The sequence below is a fragment of the Phasianus colchicus genome, chromosome 5 (genome assembly GCF_987193195.1).
Source record: "Phasianus colchicus chromosome 5, bPhaCol1.hap1.1, whole genome shotgun sequence".
Taxonomy (NCBI): domain Eukaryota; kingdom Metazoa; phylum Chordata; class Aves; order Galliformes; family Phasianidae; genus Phasianus; species Phasianus colchicus.
The window spans coordinates 16,420,515-16,436,258 of NC_143440.1; the positions used below are offsets into that span (position 1 = coordinate 16,420,515).

Genomic DNA, 15,744 nt, shown 5'->3' on the forward strand with positions numbered 1-15,744 from the left:
AAAAGGTAAAAACAAAACTTCTAAATATTCAGCATGTCAGATTCCAATGCCAGAAGCAATCCAGCCCCGAAAGTATGGCAATACAACTTCTGCCTAGCTATTTGCTATAGCAGAAATACAACTTCAAAAACTTCTGAGTTGGAGAGACATGTGGTCTTATCAGCTATGCCATCTCCTCCAGCATTACTCTCGGCAGCTGGGAAGGGATTCCAGAATGGGAAATGATGTAATTTCAGTTTGCTGGGTTGCTGGACAGTTGGTTTTTAACCTGCAGAATTCTGCCCCACTCCATGTATCAAGTCTCCCAAGCAGCCTCTCTTCCATCAGCTTGCTCTGTATGTGAAAGTCTGACAATGGCAGAGAAAAGGCACCAGGGGAAATAAAAACAGCAAACCAAATATGCAAGGTCTTTCACAACTCACTGATGAGCAGACATCATCAGCTATAGCAATAAAAATAGTTCCTTTCCTGCATGCACCTGAGAGAAAAAAGCAAAATTTAGTTCTCAACGCAAATCTCAGAAAAAGAATTGTCTTGGGGAAAGGTAAGTAGGGAAATTCTAGAAACACAAAAAAGTTTCTTTCCAATAAAAATCAATAATAAAGTGCAAAAAAACCTGCATGTTTGCTTTGTTATTGGTATTAAAGATTGCTTAGTTTTTCTGTGCACATCATTCATTGCTCCCTTCTTATCAGTCAGCACGAAAACTGGCCGCTAAAAGCTATTTGCTATTGATAAGGTTCACTGTGTGTGGATAGACACAAATGTGTTCGTATCAGGCATCCCCTGTTCCTTTGAGCAGCTGAGGAACTGAGGACGTGAGACTCCTAGAAGGCCTCCCACCACCTTGCCTACGGCACTTCATGGGTAATTTACAGAAACACAAACTCAAAGCCAGAATACCTTTGTGAAATTCTTCAAGAAGGTATACACAGGAGTATAGTCCAGATGATCCACTGTTCAGTTCTTACCTTAATAGAAATGAAGCCATTACTTCAGAGGAACTAAAGGAGCATGGTATCCATAAAAAAAAGAAAAAGCTAAGACATCAAAGGTTAAGTGATTTGCCCACCGTGATAGGAATGGTTCTTCCACAGTGAAGAAAACATTCTGATTCTGCTGACTTTATCTTGCCCGTATGAACTGTGAGAGCTTTCCCCCCTGTTTTAACCACATATGTATATTGTAGAAGGATGGGAAAAAAGTATATTGACTGTAAAGATCACTCAAGCCCTTTTCTTGACTTTTTCATCTAATTAAATGATGGTGGAATAAAAAAAGAACATTTTGTAGCAGTGAGTTAGTGAAGACACTGTGAATATTATGACATTTCCCCACTGCCTCATAGCCATCTTGTTATTACTTGTTTGTAACAGGGATACTTAAATCTGACTAGACAAGTAAATGAATGACTGGATGTTGAATTACCTGATGTAGCAAAACCTGCTTTCAGCTGGCCTAGATAACCAGCAGAGATCATTCCCAACAGAAATTATTCTATGATTCTCTAGCTATCGCCTATCAGTTTTTGTCAGTCTGAGGCAACTGAGAGCTCTTCTTCCTCAATCATCTTCAGACTAACAATGCAATTAACTCAGTAGCGAATGCAGCTGTCACTGCATAGGTGAAGGCCCTAAGGTTGCCTCCATTCCTGAAATGGGATTCTGCTGTAAGCATTCAATGACCTACATTCACTTAGACCCACAACTGGAAAGACTACAAAATCCTGTGGTACTGGACGTAACAAAAACATTCTTAAAAATTAGATGGACAAAGTCAAACATCAAAATTTCAAAGATCTCATAAGCAGAGTGAAGTCCAACATTTGACAAAGTTCTCTACACAGTGCACGAATTATGACTCTAAGCTTCAACCTTCTTACATACACTTTATCTGACAAAGAAAAACTGTAGGAATTTGAATCTTGTATGTGTACAAAAAACCCCTCAGGCTGAATACTGAAAATGTGAATGCAGAGACCATAAAACATAAGTGGCAAATTCTGCTACCTCTTTCCACGTTCATCCTGAACAAATTAACTACAAAATGTGAAAGGGGATGTTTATGTGAAACAAAGCAGTACTGTATCTTCTTTTTTTATTAAAAAGTATTTATGCCTTTGTTATGTCTCCTAGATGTTTCCCAGTGCATGAAAATTCATCATAGCTTAGAATAAATGTAAGTGCTAGTGTGGTATTTTTAACGTAGCAGCAACCACCTCTTGGGAGTTTTTGAAGACCAAGGACTATTCTCAGATCTAGACAGCACTAAAATGCATGTAATGAGCTGGGAGTTATTTTAAGTTGCAAGATCTATAGAAGGTAGGTCACTGCATTCCTGAGTAGAAAATGATCTGCAATTATTTTCGCTTCTTTGTGGAAAAGCAAGACCCAGTGCCCTCAAGTCAAAGTCAGAAACAAAGCCTCAACTCAGAACTAATTCTCACAAGTAGGCAGCGAGGTACACATCTTGGATTTGTTTATTCTTCTGACTACTGCTGTCATTTTGAACTTTCCTGTTGAACTGACTGTGCAAGCTTTTTAATTCACCCCAAGTGACTTCTCAGCCATGGCAGAATCGTTCAGTACACTTTAACTTCTATGCATTCAGATTTGTGTTGCAGTGATGGCACAGCAAAGCTGGCTTCCACAGATGGAGATTTTTCCCTTAATAATTTGTCCTTTCTAAAGCTCATCCATCTACCAGCGAACATTTCCCCTCCTTCCTCTCTAGTTTTACCCTTCATTTGTCATACTTTTCCTCTACTATATTCTGCCAGATTCTTCAACCATGCGGCTCATAATTATTACCAAGATTTCTTTCTTACCCTCCATGCTGCTCCTATGATTTCACGTACGCTACCTGAATCCCCAATGCAATCAAAGGATTCAGGATCAGATTTGATAGATCAATGTGAGACATCTGAAAGGCAGTTAAAGGAGAAGTTGCCTTTCCTATTACAGTACACAATTCAGCAAAACCAGGCAGATCTCCCGCCTGTGTTTCCATGGCCATATCACACTCCAGATATTCAGTCTGATACATCCTATTTACTACTTTTCAAATTACTTGTTTCTTTCAAAGGTAATCGGAAATTATTTTTTATCTGACGTATTCACTTGTCACTTCCACAACAAGTTTTGTTCTCATTCTTTTTCAGCTTTCCAGCTTTGTCACTATTCAGCTCCTGTCTTCCTTATCTCTTCTGCTTGATAAGCACTGGAGCTACCAAATTGCAGTCTCCCAACATACATTTACAATTTATTAAGAAAATAGGAAAACTGTATGCAAGACAACAGATGTAAGTCACACCAAACGTCCATATATTAGCACTTGCCTACCTTTCTTTCAACAATTTCTAATGTGACTGAGTACAATGAAGGAAGTTGTCTTGCCTGAAGTGCTCAGCCAAATGTTCCAGTATAATGCTGACATATTATAACATTTACTCTTTGCTTTTTTTTTTTTTTTCCATTCGTGTTGTTTTTTCCAATGCCATCCAAAATGCAATACGGAATTAAAAGACCAAATAAGAAGATGGGATTTTTAACATCATTACCTCACTGAAATAAGCTGAGCAATGGTAGTTTAACCAAGCTGAGAATATGGCCCTATTTATTTTTGTTGAAGATACACTTTTTCTTACAGTACATTAGTAGTCTAACCAACTGACAATTACACATTTTGCTCCAGCTGAAATTGCTGGTCACAAGCACCATTAAATACTTCAGCACCACCGTACTACTGCAAGGCAAAGAGTTCTGTTAACTCTATCCTTGGCCTTGACAGCCTCACGGAAGTATCAAGAAGCACTAAAAATTCCAGAAAACTTTAGATAGTGAATCATACCAACTGCAGTTGATCGTGGCTACTGGAAATTGCTGTGTACCAGCTAGAATTCCCAAAAGAAACTCAGCTCTGTGGCATGGAAACGAAATGCACAGGGAAAAAAAAAAAATTATAAGATTTAATTAAAAGAAAATAGGCAGTTGATGGCATGAGGCAGAAGCAGGGGATGCTGTCAGACGAATGGAGGGAGTGAATCCTGGTTCACTATTGCATATTTTTAGCTGAGTGCTTTTTAACAATGTCTCACACCCAGAGACAGCAACAACATTGGCTTACCTCAAATAAACTGGGGGAAAACACCAAGAGGGAAACACATGTCTTGGCCCCATTGCAGATAGATCAATGACCAGCCTCAGCAGCTCCCTGCTATTGGAATGAGATGAGCAGGGGCTCCAGTGATGCTGCTCCACTTCATATATAAACTTCTCATTCACAATAGGAGCACATCGTTGTTTGATACTCAGCTTGACATCCCCCGTTACATGCAGTGCCCTTGCAGTGTGATTATTGCCTAATCTCTTAGTCCCCAGCCTGCACAGCTACTCTACAAGAGCTGCATTTGGTATTTCTTGTTAAGGGCTCTCCCTTGGACCATCTTCAGGTTCACATGAAGCCTCTGAAAAGAATCTCATCCTTTGGCACACATCCACAGAAGCCTACCATTCTTATCTCAGGCTTTGCAATGAGAATTGGTCACAGCTATAACTTTTTCTCTTCCTTCTAAAAAAAAAAATAGTTCCACACACCAAAGAAAATAGCAGAGCGCCAGCAACATAACTGCCTTCCCAAATATGAGGTGTTAAGTGCCTCAAGCATCCTTCTCAGTAGCAAATGTTTGAAGGGAGAGTTATCTTCCCTAGGGACAGTGATATTGCCGCTGCGTAAAAGGCAGAAAAACATTCCCATACATCTAGCCAAAGATTCGGCATCAAATTCAAATGACACGCACTATAAAGCAGGAAAAGCCACACACAGCAGCTGGTATCTAAAATGTGGTTTGGGATGCCTCTGAAGCATTAAAGAACCTCTCCTAAATATCACTGTATTTCTACTTTTCCTTTTCCAGAAAGCAGAGACTTAGCCTACTAGATTCTGTATCGCTGTAGCCTTCCACAAGTACAGGATGTCTTGCACTTAGCAAAATCGAGTAACACCTCCTTCTGAAACCACTCAAAACCTGTTCTGTGCCATTCTAACATAACCTTATGCTTCTGAAACTGAAATAACGTTACTGTCTAACCCTTGCCATTTTTGGATACCCAGGCGTATCCCAAGAACTTATACTGCCTTAGTGACTACGTAAATGGAAAAGTACTCCCTTGAGATTTTCTTCTCAGGTAATACAACAGCAGAAGAAAATGCCAATTCCTTTGGTTCAGAGCCCTGCTAGCCCTTCAACGGTCTGCAAAGATGCAGAATTTGCCTACAATCCTGAATCTGGCACTTGGAGCCCTGCAGACACGCAATAGTTAATCGTTCAGAAGCATTGAATCATGATAAAAGCAGTGGACCTCAGCAGAATCACTTAGACCAGAATGATCTCAAGGTCCTGTAGGAATAGAGATGGTGTAAGTACAGTTCTTAAGATCATCTCTGTCTCTTTAATAGACATTTCATTTGATATTGTAGCTATGAAATGGAAGAGTTTTTAGCTCTTTATTCACAATGAATAGCTACTTAGACTTAGAATAGAGATTCTCATGGCTAATGCAACCCAGTCTGTGAATGCAACATGACAACATTGCCTAACATTATTTCTTGTGAGCTTAGAGCTAATGCAAGGTCGACTTCATAGAGCACGTTCTTTCTTAATAAAAAAGGTCTGTAAAACACAAGAAATCATTTTTCAGATCCACCCATGTTTCTCTCCTAGTTTTCTATTAGATGTCAATAGATGTTCCCACCGTGGGTTCCTTCCCCTTTCTCAATTCCTGGCAGATGGAGGGTTACTCCATTTTCAGCTGCAGTCACCAGGCTCACACAGTTAGCATACCAACTGCTGAGCAGTACCCACAGTGTGAAATGAACTATTGGTTCAGGTCACATTTCTAGCTGACAAGTCTCTACATCAAAAAAATGAAAGCGATTTGCCTTTGTGAACCTGAGAACATATTCAGCAAAAGCACTAAAGACCAGAGGCTCGTAGGCTACCAAACCACTTTTCCTAAACCCCTCTATTTTCTCACTGTCCCTTGAATCATTCTCAAAAAACGTTGAAGGGAAATGAGATTCCTTGGGGACCTCTGAAAGAGTAACATTTTTAGGAATGAAGAGCACTGACTGCAGATCAGCCACAGGCGTGTAGGTAGTACAGGCAAAGGAAGCTGCTATTGACTCACTCTTTCAAGGTCATCCATCTGCCTGTAGTTTGCTTCCATCCACCTCAGGCTTGTAAAACCTCTGCAGGTAGCTCCTAAGCAATGCATAACAAAATGCAGGTTGGCACTTTGCTCTTGAAAAAGAGCAGTATGCTCCTACGCTGCAGAAACAGTGCAGTTCATACCTCGTCAGGCCTCTCCAAGATGCCCAGAAAAAATTATGTAAAAGCAGCTGCTCTGAAAGGAAATCAAGCAATTTATAGCTGATTTATCTCTGCCACTTATCTGGAAAGCATGTTTTCCCTTTCTTAGAGATTGAATAGGTCAAGGATACTGAAAGGCTATGAAAAAAATAAAATAAAGCTAAAGCCATGAGCTTTCAGATGCAACCAAAATACCCACCAGCATTTAAAGCAGCAAGAAACTATTGGAGACCCCTGACCAGGCAGCACACACTTCCATGTCACCTACCAACCTCCGTGGGGGCCCTTTTTCAGCTGCTGTAGGGATGAGCCTGTCCCCAGCTCCAGCCCTGTCTAACAATAGCCGTGTCTAACTACCTGGAGTCCCAGTTGTTGCTCCACCACCCCTCTGCCCGCTGGCTGTGTCACTGCACGTGGCCCATGGGCCCCAAGCTCTGAGGGAGCAGCCAGGCCTCCCTGCATCCTAAAATTCACCTCACAGATGATGCCTCATCTATTATATGCACAATCTTGCCTAAGCTGGGTACTAAAAAGAGAACCAGATAAGACAGACGCTCATGAGGCACTGAGAAAGAAAATCCCTAGTATGCTTCAGATGTGGTTTTTGCAGAAGTGCTATGAAGCCTCTGTGCTGCGTCTCGCCTGTAGCACTCCCTCCTCTCTGGTCTGCAGGGAGCTGGGAAGCAGGATGTCAGCTACAAGGAGCTAAGACAGACTCCTGCTAGAGGAGAGAAAATCACTCACACCTTGGAGACAATGGAGCCTCATTAGAGAACCCCTGTTGTTCCTAAGACTTTGCTGAACTTTAGAAAATGTTCCTTTTGTGAAGAGCAAAAGCTTAGCGGCTGACAAGAGGTTCCAACTGTGCAGGTCTCTGTTATAATAACTGCACGAGTTGGGACTCATTAGCAGGATGTACAAAAATACAACCATAGAGAGGATAACAGTCTTCCCTCTTTCAGAAAGTGCTCTTCCAGTGCACAGCTACAAGCTGCACATTTTGCATAGCCAAAGAAACTGCACAGCAGTCCTTCAGAGACTCTATTCTATAGTGCAGGTCCACCTTGCTTCAAAGGAGGGAAGGACACAGGACCTTGGGATTTCCAATATCATGCCCTGCCAGGGATGCAGCAGAACCTATAGACACAAGAGAACTCATGTCACAGCCATGATGATTGAAGGGAATCTTAGTGCATTTTCATCCTCTTCCAGAAAATGCATCCTCTTCACTTGCTGTAAGTATGTACCTTATGCTCCCTGTAAGAAATTATGACAGACCTTCAGCTTGTCAGTGCAAGAAGTCCTGATTATTCATGTAGTCACATAGGGGTCATCCGAGTTGGGACCAATCAACACACTTAAGGTACTTCTTTCCATCAGAGCTTATTACCTGATTTTATAAACCCCACTGCCATCTGTTCTGCTGTTTGTGGAGTAAAGAGCACACTTGGATTGCAGTCACTCACATGCCTGGCCTCATTTACAAGACTTCTTTCCACCCTTGGATGTGCTGCCTTTTGAGCAGAACTCTGCTCCTCGTAGACCAGAACACCAAAAGATGACCAAGAAAGAAGGGCTGAATTCAGAGCATGTATATAATTTATCTCTGAATCGCTTTAGGTATTTCCCTTATCTCCCAGTGGTAATAGACTCAGTATGTTCACTAATACTGGCTTGTAAATCAGCAAAATATGCAGTGATTGAAGATATGAGCCTCAAAAGAAAGTCTGAAGTCATCCTGGGAGTTGTTTTCCATGAGATGAGAGCACCCATGATGCAGGATACAGCTTCCATCAAACTGGGTATCTGACAGCCTGAAGGAATCACACCCAAACACTGGAGTTCACACAACAAAAGAGGACTGGGCTTTGAAACCAAACACACACACTCCTGCACACAGATAGCAGAAAACAGTAAGAAACAACTCAATCAGTTTCAAACAGAAAACACAATTCACCACCCATCCTTTTCTTACTTGGGTGTATTTACTGAGCATTACAATAACACCATTGCATTGCTTATTATGCTATTCTTAATTATCTTGCTGCTTTTTTGCACACTCCCATCTCTTAGTCATTTTTGTCAGTTGTCTGACTGCAGTCTCTTTCGAGTTAGAGATTGCTTCTCTGCTAATGGTGTAGAAAGCCTGGCCTGAGATGGTTTTCATTTGTGACTGAGATTTGCAGAACCTCTCAGAACCCTCCCAGGTTAATCAGCATCAAACTTATCTCAGGTTCTTTTTGTTTTGGTGTTAAAATAACTTCCACCTCATAAAAGAAATTATTCAATTAAAAAGGACTCTCTATGTATATACCACTAAAAATATAACAGCCATACCAGTGTCAGAATCAAAACTTGAACATCATTTCCCTTTTCTTTGATTAGCTCTCTTTTCTTTCTTTTAAATATCTATTGAATCATAAGAATGAAACTCTTCCCACTGTGTCTTCATTAGAAAAGCCTAATGCAAGCCACAAGGTTCCTTTAGAACTACAATCCTTTCTCTGCTGCACTCTGCAAAAGGAGCTCTACTTACTGCGAAAATCACCATACAATGGATGCAATGGAAATACACTTAAAACAGAATAATAACCTTAGAGAAATATATTAAAAAATTAAAACACAAAACCTCAAATCTTCTCTGTTTTATGAAGATCCTAAGTGTGCTGGGAAGGTCTGTTATTTCTTTAATACTTTATACAGGAATCACTTGTCTGACAATGCCCATAGCAGGGGAAGTGCACACAGCTGTCATTAAATGCAGGTTAATTTCCCAATTAACTCATTTGCAATGCTATCATCACAACTGAAAGCTTCTTTCTATCACTAAACAGCTTTGGAGCGTAGGCAACAAAATAACAAGGGTTTAATTTCTCTGAAGATCCAACACTTCCTAACAACCGAAGGAAGTGGTGTGAGCAGCAGACACCAGGCTATTAACCATCATGGCAGAAGGACCACCCAAATCAGAGGCTGGTTTCTACTCTGGTCTTTCCCCTCTCATAAGTTTGTTCTCTGAATCCAGCTTAAATCAGCCAGGACCTTTCCTTCCGTTAGCACTTAAAATTACAGAGGAACAAGTGTCCTTCCAGGCTGAGACCTGGAAACTCTTTACAGAAACATACTTCCACATCCTCATATCAGGGCACAGTCAGGGCCCCAAAGGGACTAACCATCTATTAAACGATGAGTGTGCATCTCAGCTTGATGGAACATGTATTTCTTTAATCCTCTGAAGGAGATTTATGTTCACAACTACAAAAATACATAAGTGTCAAGATAATAGTGTCTAACTATACAAGGAACACAGCAAAAGTGTATAGGAGCTTTCACTACCAGCTCGTATCTTAGCACAGCAGAGCACTAAGCCACAGCCTCAATAAATCTTTCAAGTTTCTTTCTTAAATAAAACAGCTCCCTTTCCTCATACCTTTTGAAAAAGAAAACTACAGGGAAAAAATGGAAATGAAAACTCATTGAATCTATATTGAGACTGTTTATGAAAACAAAAACCCGATCCCAACCAATTGTAGCAAATACTTCATAAGACGGGGCTCAGATGGTGCAAGAGGCATGGATCCTTCCTGCAGATCTCCAAAGGCTGATGAACGAGCTGTCAACCAGCTTCAAAGTTCAAAGTAAAAATAAAACCAACAGCTCCGCTCCGTACCCACTTTGCAGCATCTTGCCCTAATTTGCACTTGCAGCGTTGAGTTGCCTCGATCCATGGTAGGATTCACAGCCCTGCCTATGCTACATTTTCAGTAACAGCTTTCTAAATCAGTAGAAAGAGGCACAAAACTTCTGTTACCAGAGATGCACTAAATGAGTGCTTATTATTTGTTTCCAGCAGTTTTGGATCCCAGGTCACTGCCAACAGGACAGAGCTGCCTCCCTGTTTACTGATGGAGCAGAAGGGTCACACCAAGCTGCAGACCCAGCTCATGTTCCGTGGCTGCACTAGGACCTGAAACAAAATCCTGAAATTGAGGGAGTCTCAAATTCCCGGAGCTTGAAATCCGAGCTGAAATTGAGATTTTACATTTCAGCTCCGTCTCTAATGAGCAAGGCAGAAGCTAAGCCTCAGCATGCCTGAGCAGTGTGTGGTAGGAGTGAAAAAGAGCACAGTGTAGTCTCCTGCTCTGTTTACTTTAACTGCTGGGCATGGACGCTCATGAGAGTGCACAGGTGCTGATATGCCAGCCTCTATGAGAGGATGAGGAGAACACAGATGGCTGTATTATTTTATGCACTACTCTGCCCTAACGAGATGCATCTCTTGCCTTACCTTCTTACATGAAACCCTCTAGGCACTCAACAGCCCACCACTGGAGCAATCAGTTTATACAGAAAGGAGAGCAGAAAGCCAGCATTAATTCACTTAGTCAGTTTACAACTCAGTCATGGGCTTTTTCTCTCTTGACAGTTCAGAAATCTCATTCTGAGATTGGAAAAATCATGCTACATTTCTCCTGTCTCTAACAGCAGGCTCAGGTAATAAAGACAGAGAATTGCATATTCAGGACTGTGCCAATGAGTTAAAACAGCAGTTGCTCAAGGCAGAAAAGACTGCAGGCCACTCTTCCGTAGTTTCACAAGGTCTGCAGGGAGAGGAAGCATAAAGACTTGTATTTGTCAAAATAATCAAATGTCTTGAAAATACACTGGGGAATCATTCTGCAATAAGGATGGAGTTATTTTTACTTAGTCACTTCCCTGACCGAAACCACACTTTAAAATATACATTCTCTGGCTTTAACTACCTTTGAAATACACCACGTAACTCATCAGAGATAGCAGCAGTGAAAAGAAACTGCACCAATATCTAAATGTTGGACTGGACAGAAAGTCAATAAAACACAAATATCAACACAGCTCTGCAATAACAGGAAAACATGCAGATGAAAAAAACACTGAAAACTTTGCCAGTGATTAGAAATAGAGACAAAAGCTGGGCAGAGGCCAGCGTGGACCCAGCACCTCTATGGTTGCTCTGAACCCATGCCTCTGGCAACATCACAGCAACTTCAAAGCTAAGTTGTCATCACTTACAAACCTTCCTCCTGGATTTTGTTATGGATAAATAGATACTATTTCTATTTTCTCATTTGTGTAAGCATTTTTCTCTATGGGAGCAAATGTAAGTGCTCTGCTAAGCTGGAGGGCAAATGGAGTGGCCGTACCCATGCAGGAGATGGAGACGCGTTTGGCAAAGCTGCAAATACACCATGCTGACAGCCCTCAGCACAGCCCCACAGCTCTCCTGCTGTTCCTGCTTCTTCGGAGCACTGTGAGTCATCTCAGCCTGCCAACTGACCTAAGGAAATGCAAAAAAAAGATGCAAGAAGTGCCAGGCCAAGCACTCCCAAGAGCCGCTGGAATCGCTGATGGTGCTTAGATCTCTGGCATCAGAGGTTCAGCTGCAGTTATTCTGCCCACACCCAACAGCAAACATGAAACAAGCACTTGACTTTTCACTGAACTCAAATCTTTACTAAAACTGCTCCCTGTTTGATACTCAGGCATTGCAGAGCTCAGTTCTCAGTAAGCAAAACCTCTTTCTGATTTTTCTTGCCTTTTTTGCATATTTCTGAGAAGAAATTCTCTTCCTAATTGCTTGCACTGAACCTTCCACATCAGTGCCTGGATCTGGCTGAGGCACCTTAGTGATGCAGCAGTGCACAAAATCCCAGCCCTAACCCAACCCTAACCCACTCCATGAATGGAGCTTGCTCCAAACTCAAGCACACATTGTGCATAACCCCACAAAATCTGTCCTTGAGCTGATGCTACGGGCAGGCAGACCCTCCGCAGCCATTTTGGCTGCTGGGTGCTGAGCTCAGAAAGCTCTGTTAGCCTGAGGGCAGATCAGGATAAACAGAGCTAGGAACTCACCCAAGAAGAGCTCAGATAACTCTCCTTCTCCCCTTCCCAACCCTCCTTCTTCGTGCATACATAAAAGCGTGAAGACAAAACAAGTTTGTGCCTCACCTATTTTAAAGAAATTGGTTTTCTACTACCAAAGATATTCCCATTGTTGGAGAACACCTACATATCACAGTCAGCAGTTGCTCCTTTGCATTGAAGTCTTCAATCTGATTGTATAAATATGTGTAGTGTGGAACAGAAAACACTCTGGCAGGTACACAGGATGCCTGACAGGATAACCACTCCTCTTCCTAAGCCATCGGGTAAGTAACTACTCAAGCTTGTGGGCTTTTTTCTTTCTAAATACATTCTATTTACTTGATCGTCTGTAATGACTCCTCTCTGAAATTGTTAAGCTCTATCATGTAGAACCATATTTAGATGGGATTACTCTTATGCTCCTATCAAGAATGAGATGGCATCACTCATCTAATACTGTCACTTGGCATAAAGTACTCTCTTTTACTCAAGTAATGGCTAAATTCCAGTCCTCATGCCCACAGTAAATAATACCTTAATCTACAAGCTAGCCTGTATTTCTGGGGTCAGACACGGAGCAAGGTGCTATTCTTCACAATTAATGCTCTGAAATTTGGCATTTTACAATCTGAAGTGCAAAGAGGGATTTGAAATCATTCATTTCTTAGGGCCTGAACAGAGATGGTTTTATAGAGCCTGTTTCTCAGGAGGCAAGAGTCCAGTATTTCACTCCGAAATGGCTGTACAGCTCAGAACTTCCACCCAGAACAGCAGCAAAACCCTCCATAGGCATAGCTACAGCAGAGGGCAGAGGCAGCATTCAGCAATACTACTCCAGGAACTTGCTCCAGACCCCAATGCACAAGCACTGCCTGATCCTTAAGTGTTGCCTTCATATTTCACAGCCTTTTTCTTTCTGATTTTCACCATTCAAACACACACTGCCTGCAGTATGGCCCATGGCAACAAAAGCTACAGGTTTTGCCACATATTCTTTAGGTAAATACAGCATTACAATCTGTTTAGATAGGGAAATTTTAAATTAGGCCAGCATTTCACCTATTCTTACAGCTTATCTCTGATAACGGTGGATGCTTCAGAGAGGGGAAGTCAATTCCAGAGTGCACAGTGAAACAATATTTTGCACTTAGAAAACTCCTTCCAAATTTGGAATTGCTTTAATTCTTAACACACAAAGATTTCTATTTCTACTGTGTGCAGTTCAGGAATTTAGAGACTAAAGAAGGTACGTATCCTCAATGCCAAAGTCTCTCGAGAAAGAGGAGGAACGCCGAGTCCCGTATTTTGCATTCAGAAATGATTCTTCTATATTCACTGATACCTTATGATAACAAGCTCAAGTAGGTTAATTCCAAGGTATTTTCCTTTATCAGCGTCAAAATAATCTCTCTTTGCTAGATGTTGTCCGCTGTTAAATTTTTGTGAAATGGAAAACAACCAGTTGAGATTGGATTCATCATTCTCTTCCATATTTACTATACATTCTCTGATTCTCTTGTACCAAAATGTCATTTGATCTCAACAATCTGCATGTTTCCATCAATAAAATTCTTTTTGAGCCAGATGGATCAGAAATACAAACTGAATGGGACCAGCAATTCAAGCTGCAGCCTCCCTACAGCCAAGCGGCCAGGGACAGCCTTCAAGCAAGAGAAACCCCAGGCTCACAATCGCTACTGACTTCAGTGGCTCAATTACAAATGCCGTTAATAGACTTGAAATTTTGAGTGCCTTTCAGGAACTCCAGCAACTTCAATGCAGCAGTGAAATTCACAGACTTTCCTGCCTCTCACGTACACTCTGGCTTTGATTGCATTTTTTCTGACTTTTCATTGCCTACAAATACCCTTTGCTCTCGGGTGCTGGGAACTCTAACAGAGAGAGCCCAATCACTGCATCTTTGTGGAGAGGACTGAAGAAGTGTGAATGCAAATATTATGCAAAATTCACAAGGAACAGAAAGACAGCAACAAAAATGGGAGTTATTTAAAATTAATAGTGAGTGGGACATATTGTGAGACTTGCAATTTAAAAAGCAATAGCTTGTTAAGCTTCCTTTAATACCAGCTTAGTTCATTACTCATTACAGAGTGACAGGAAAAATAAAGCAAGAGGAATTACTAATGATGCCAGAAGTCTGTATTATGTATTTTGCAGTTCCTAATCTTTTAAAACTAAACCAAAAAATAAAAAAGCTAATCATCTGTTCCTCTGATTTCATACCAAATTGCCAGCAAACAAATCCACTTAAGGAGAGATTTTTAGTCCTTTTAAAGCAGTGGTTTAATTAGATTCCACTAACGAGTCTCTGAAAACAACATAATTTCTTGTCCCAGAGCAGCCAGATGAGACCCACACCCCTCACATGAAAACTGTCTTTCCCTGTCTGCAGCTCCTGCTGCATGCAGCCAAATGCACACACCTAGGGAAACACTTGGCACAATATGGGAGCACCAAAATCTTCACTTTACATTGAGAAAATTTACTGCATGAGTCTCATCGAAAAGAACAGAACTGAACTCTTGACAAGCAAATCCACTTGTCTTGCACCATGCATATCTTCAAAGCATCTCTACCCATCCCAAGCAACCCTTTGTTCCCAAAGTGCTTTAATGCACAGACAGGAATAGCTCTCTCAGAGCAACTGGATCTTCTCAGTTTGCCTTCCAAATTGCTAACAACCTATTCACTTCATTCTGATGACAAAGTCCTTACAAATACCATTTTGTAAGTAAAATTGTCAGAATGGATAAAAATGTCATCCCACTGGAATCATCAAAATGCGCATCTCCATCACATAAGCCTACTCCTGAACCACAATGCCTGGTATTAAAATGTAATCTATCTTGTTTAAAATGAGAATGTAAGGTCTTCAAGAGTTGGTAAAGATCCCCAGATGCACACTCAGACTCTTTTTCACTATTTTGGAGAATTGTACTGTCCTAACGGGAGGCACTAAAAAGTATAAATGATTTCCTAACTGAAGGAAAACTGAATCTGAAGGTTATGTGCGACTGTGCATCCACTGAAGCATTCGAAAGAAGATCCTTAAAATCAGTGGTGCAACACTAGGTCCCAAATAACTTCCTTGAGGTTGCACTGCAAGAAATCTGAATCCTTCCCTCCTGCTGGCAGAGAAGCAGTCAAACTGCTCTGGGTTCTATAGAAGTATGGAAGAGGCCAGCGAGGTTTACTGACTCGAGGGATCAAAACTTTAATGTCCATATTCAAGAAGTGGTAGCAAATACGAAGCATCAATTAAATGAAGTGAAAAATTGTCTTTGAAGTATTAACTGCACTTAGGAAGGGCCACATCAAGGAAGGAGAATGCAGTGGTTGACACCACTTTCACTTGAAGAGTTTCAAGGGGAAAAAAAAGAAAAAGCAAAAAGCTCCTGCAAGCCCGTGTGTGGTTTGTAAAACTACTACTAATAAATGAGGTGGCA

At 41.2% G+C, this 15,744-nt stretch overlaps 1 protein-coding gene across 8 annotated transcripts in view; it reads right to left on the bottom strand.

Moving 5' to 3' along the window:
* The window catches only part of TSPAN4 (tetraspanin 4), a 392,906-nt gene that overhangs the window by 140,228 nt on the left and 236,934 nt on the right, over positions 1–15,744 (bottom strand). The window contains exon 2 of one of the 8 annotated variants that reach the window (XM_090140645.1): positions 904–971. The exons of the other annotated variants lie outside the window; for them this stretch is intronic. The gene's annotated coding sequence lies outside the window, so the exon portion shown is untranslated. The remainder of the gene's footprint in view (positions 1–903; positions 972–15,744) is intronic. 8 annotated transcript variants of the gene reach the window in all.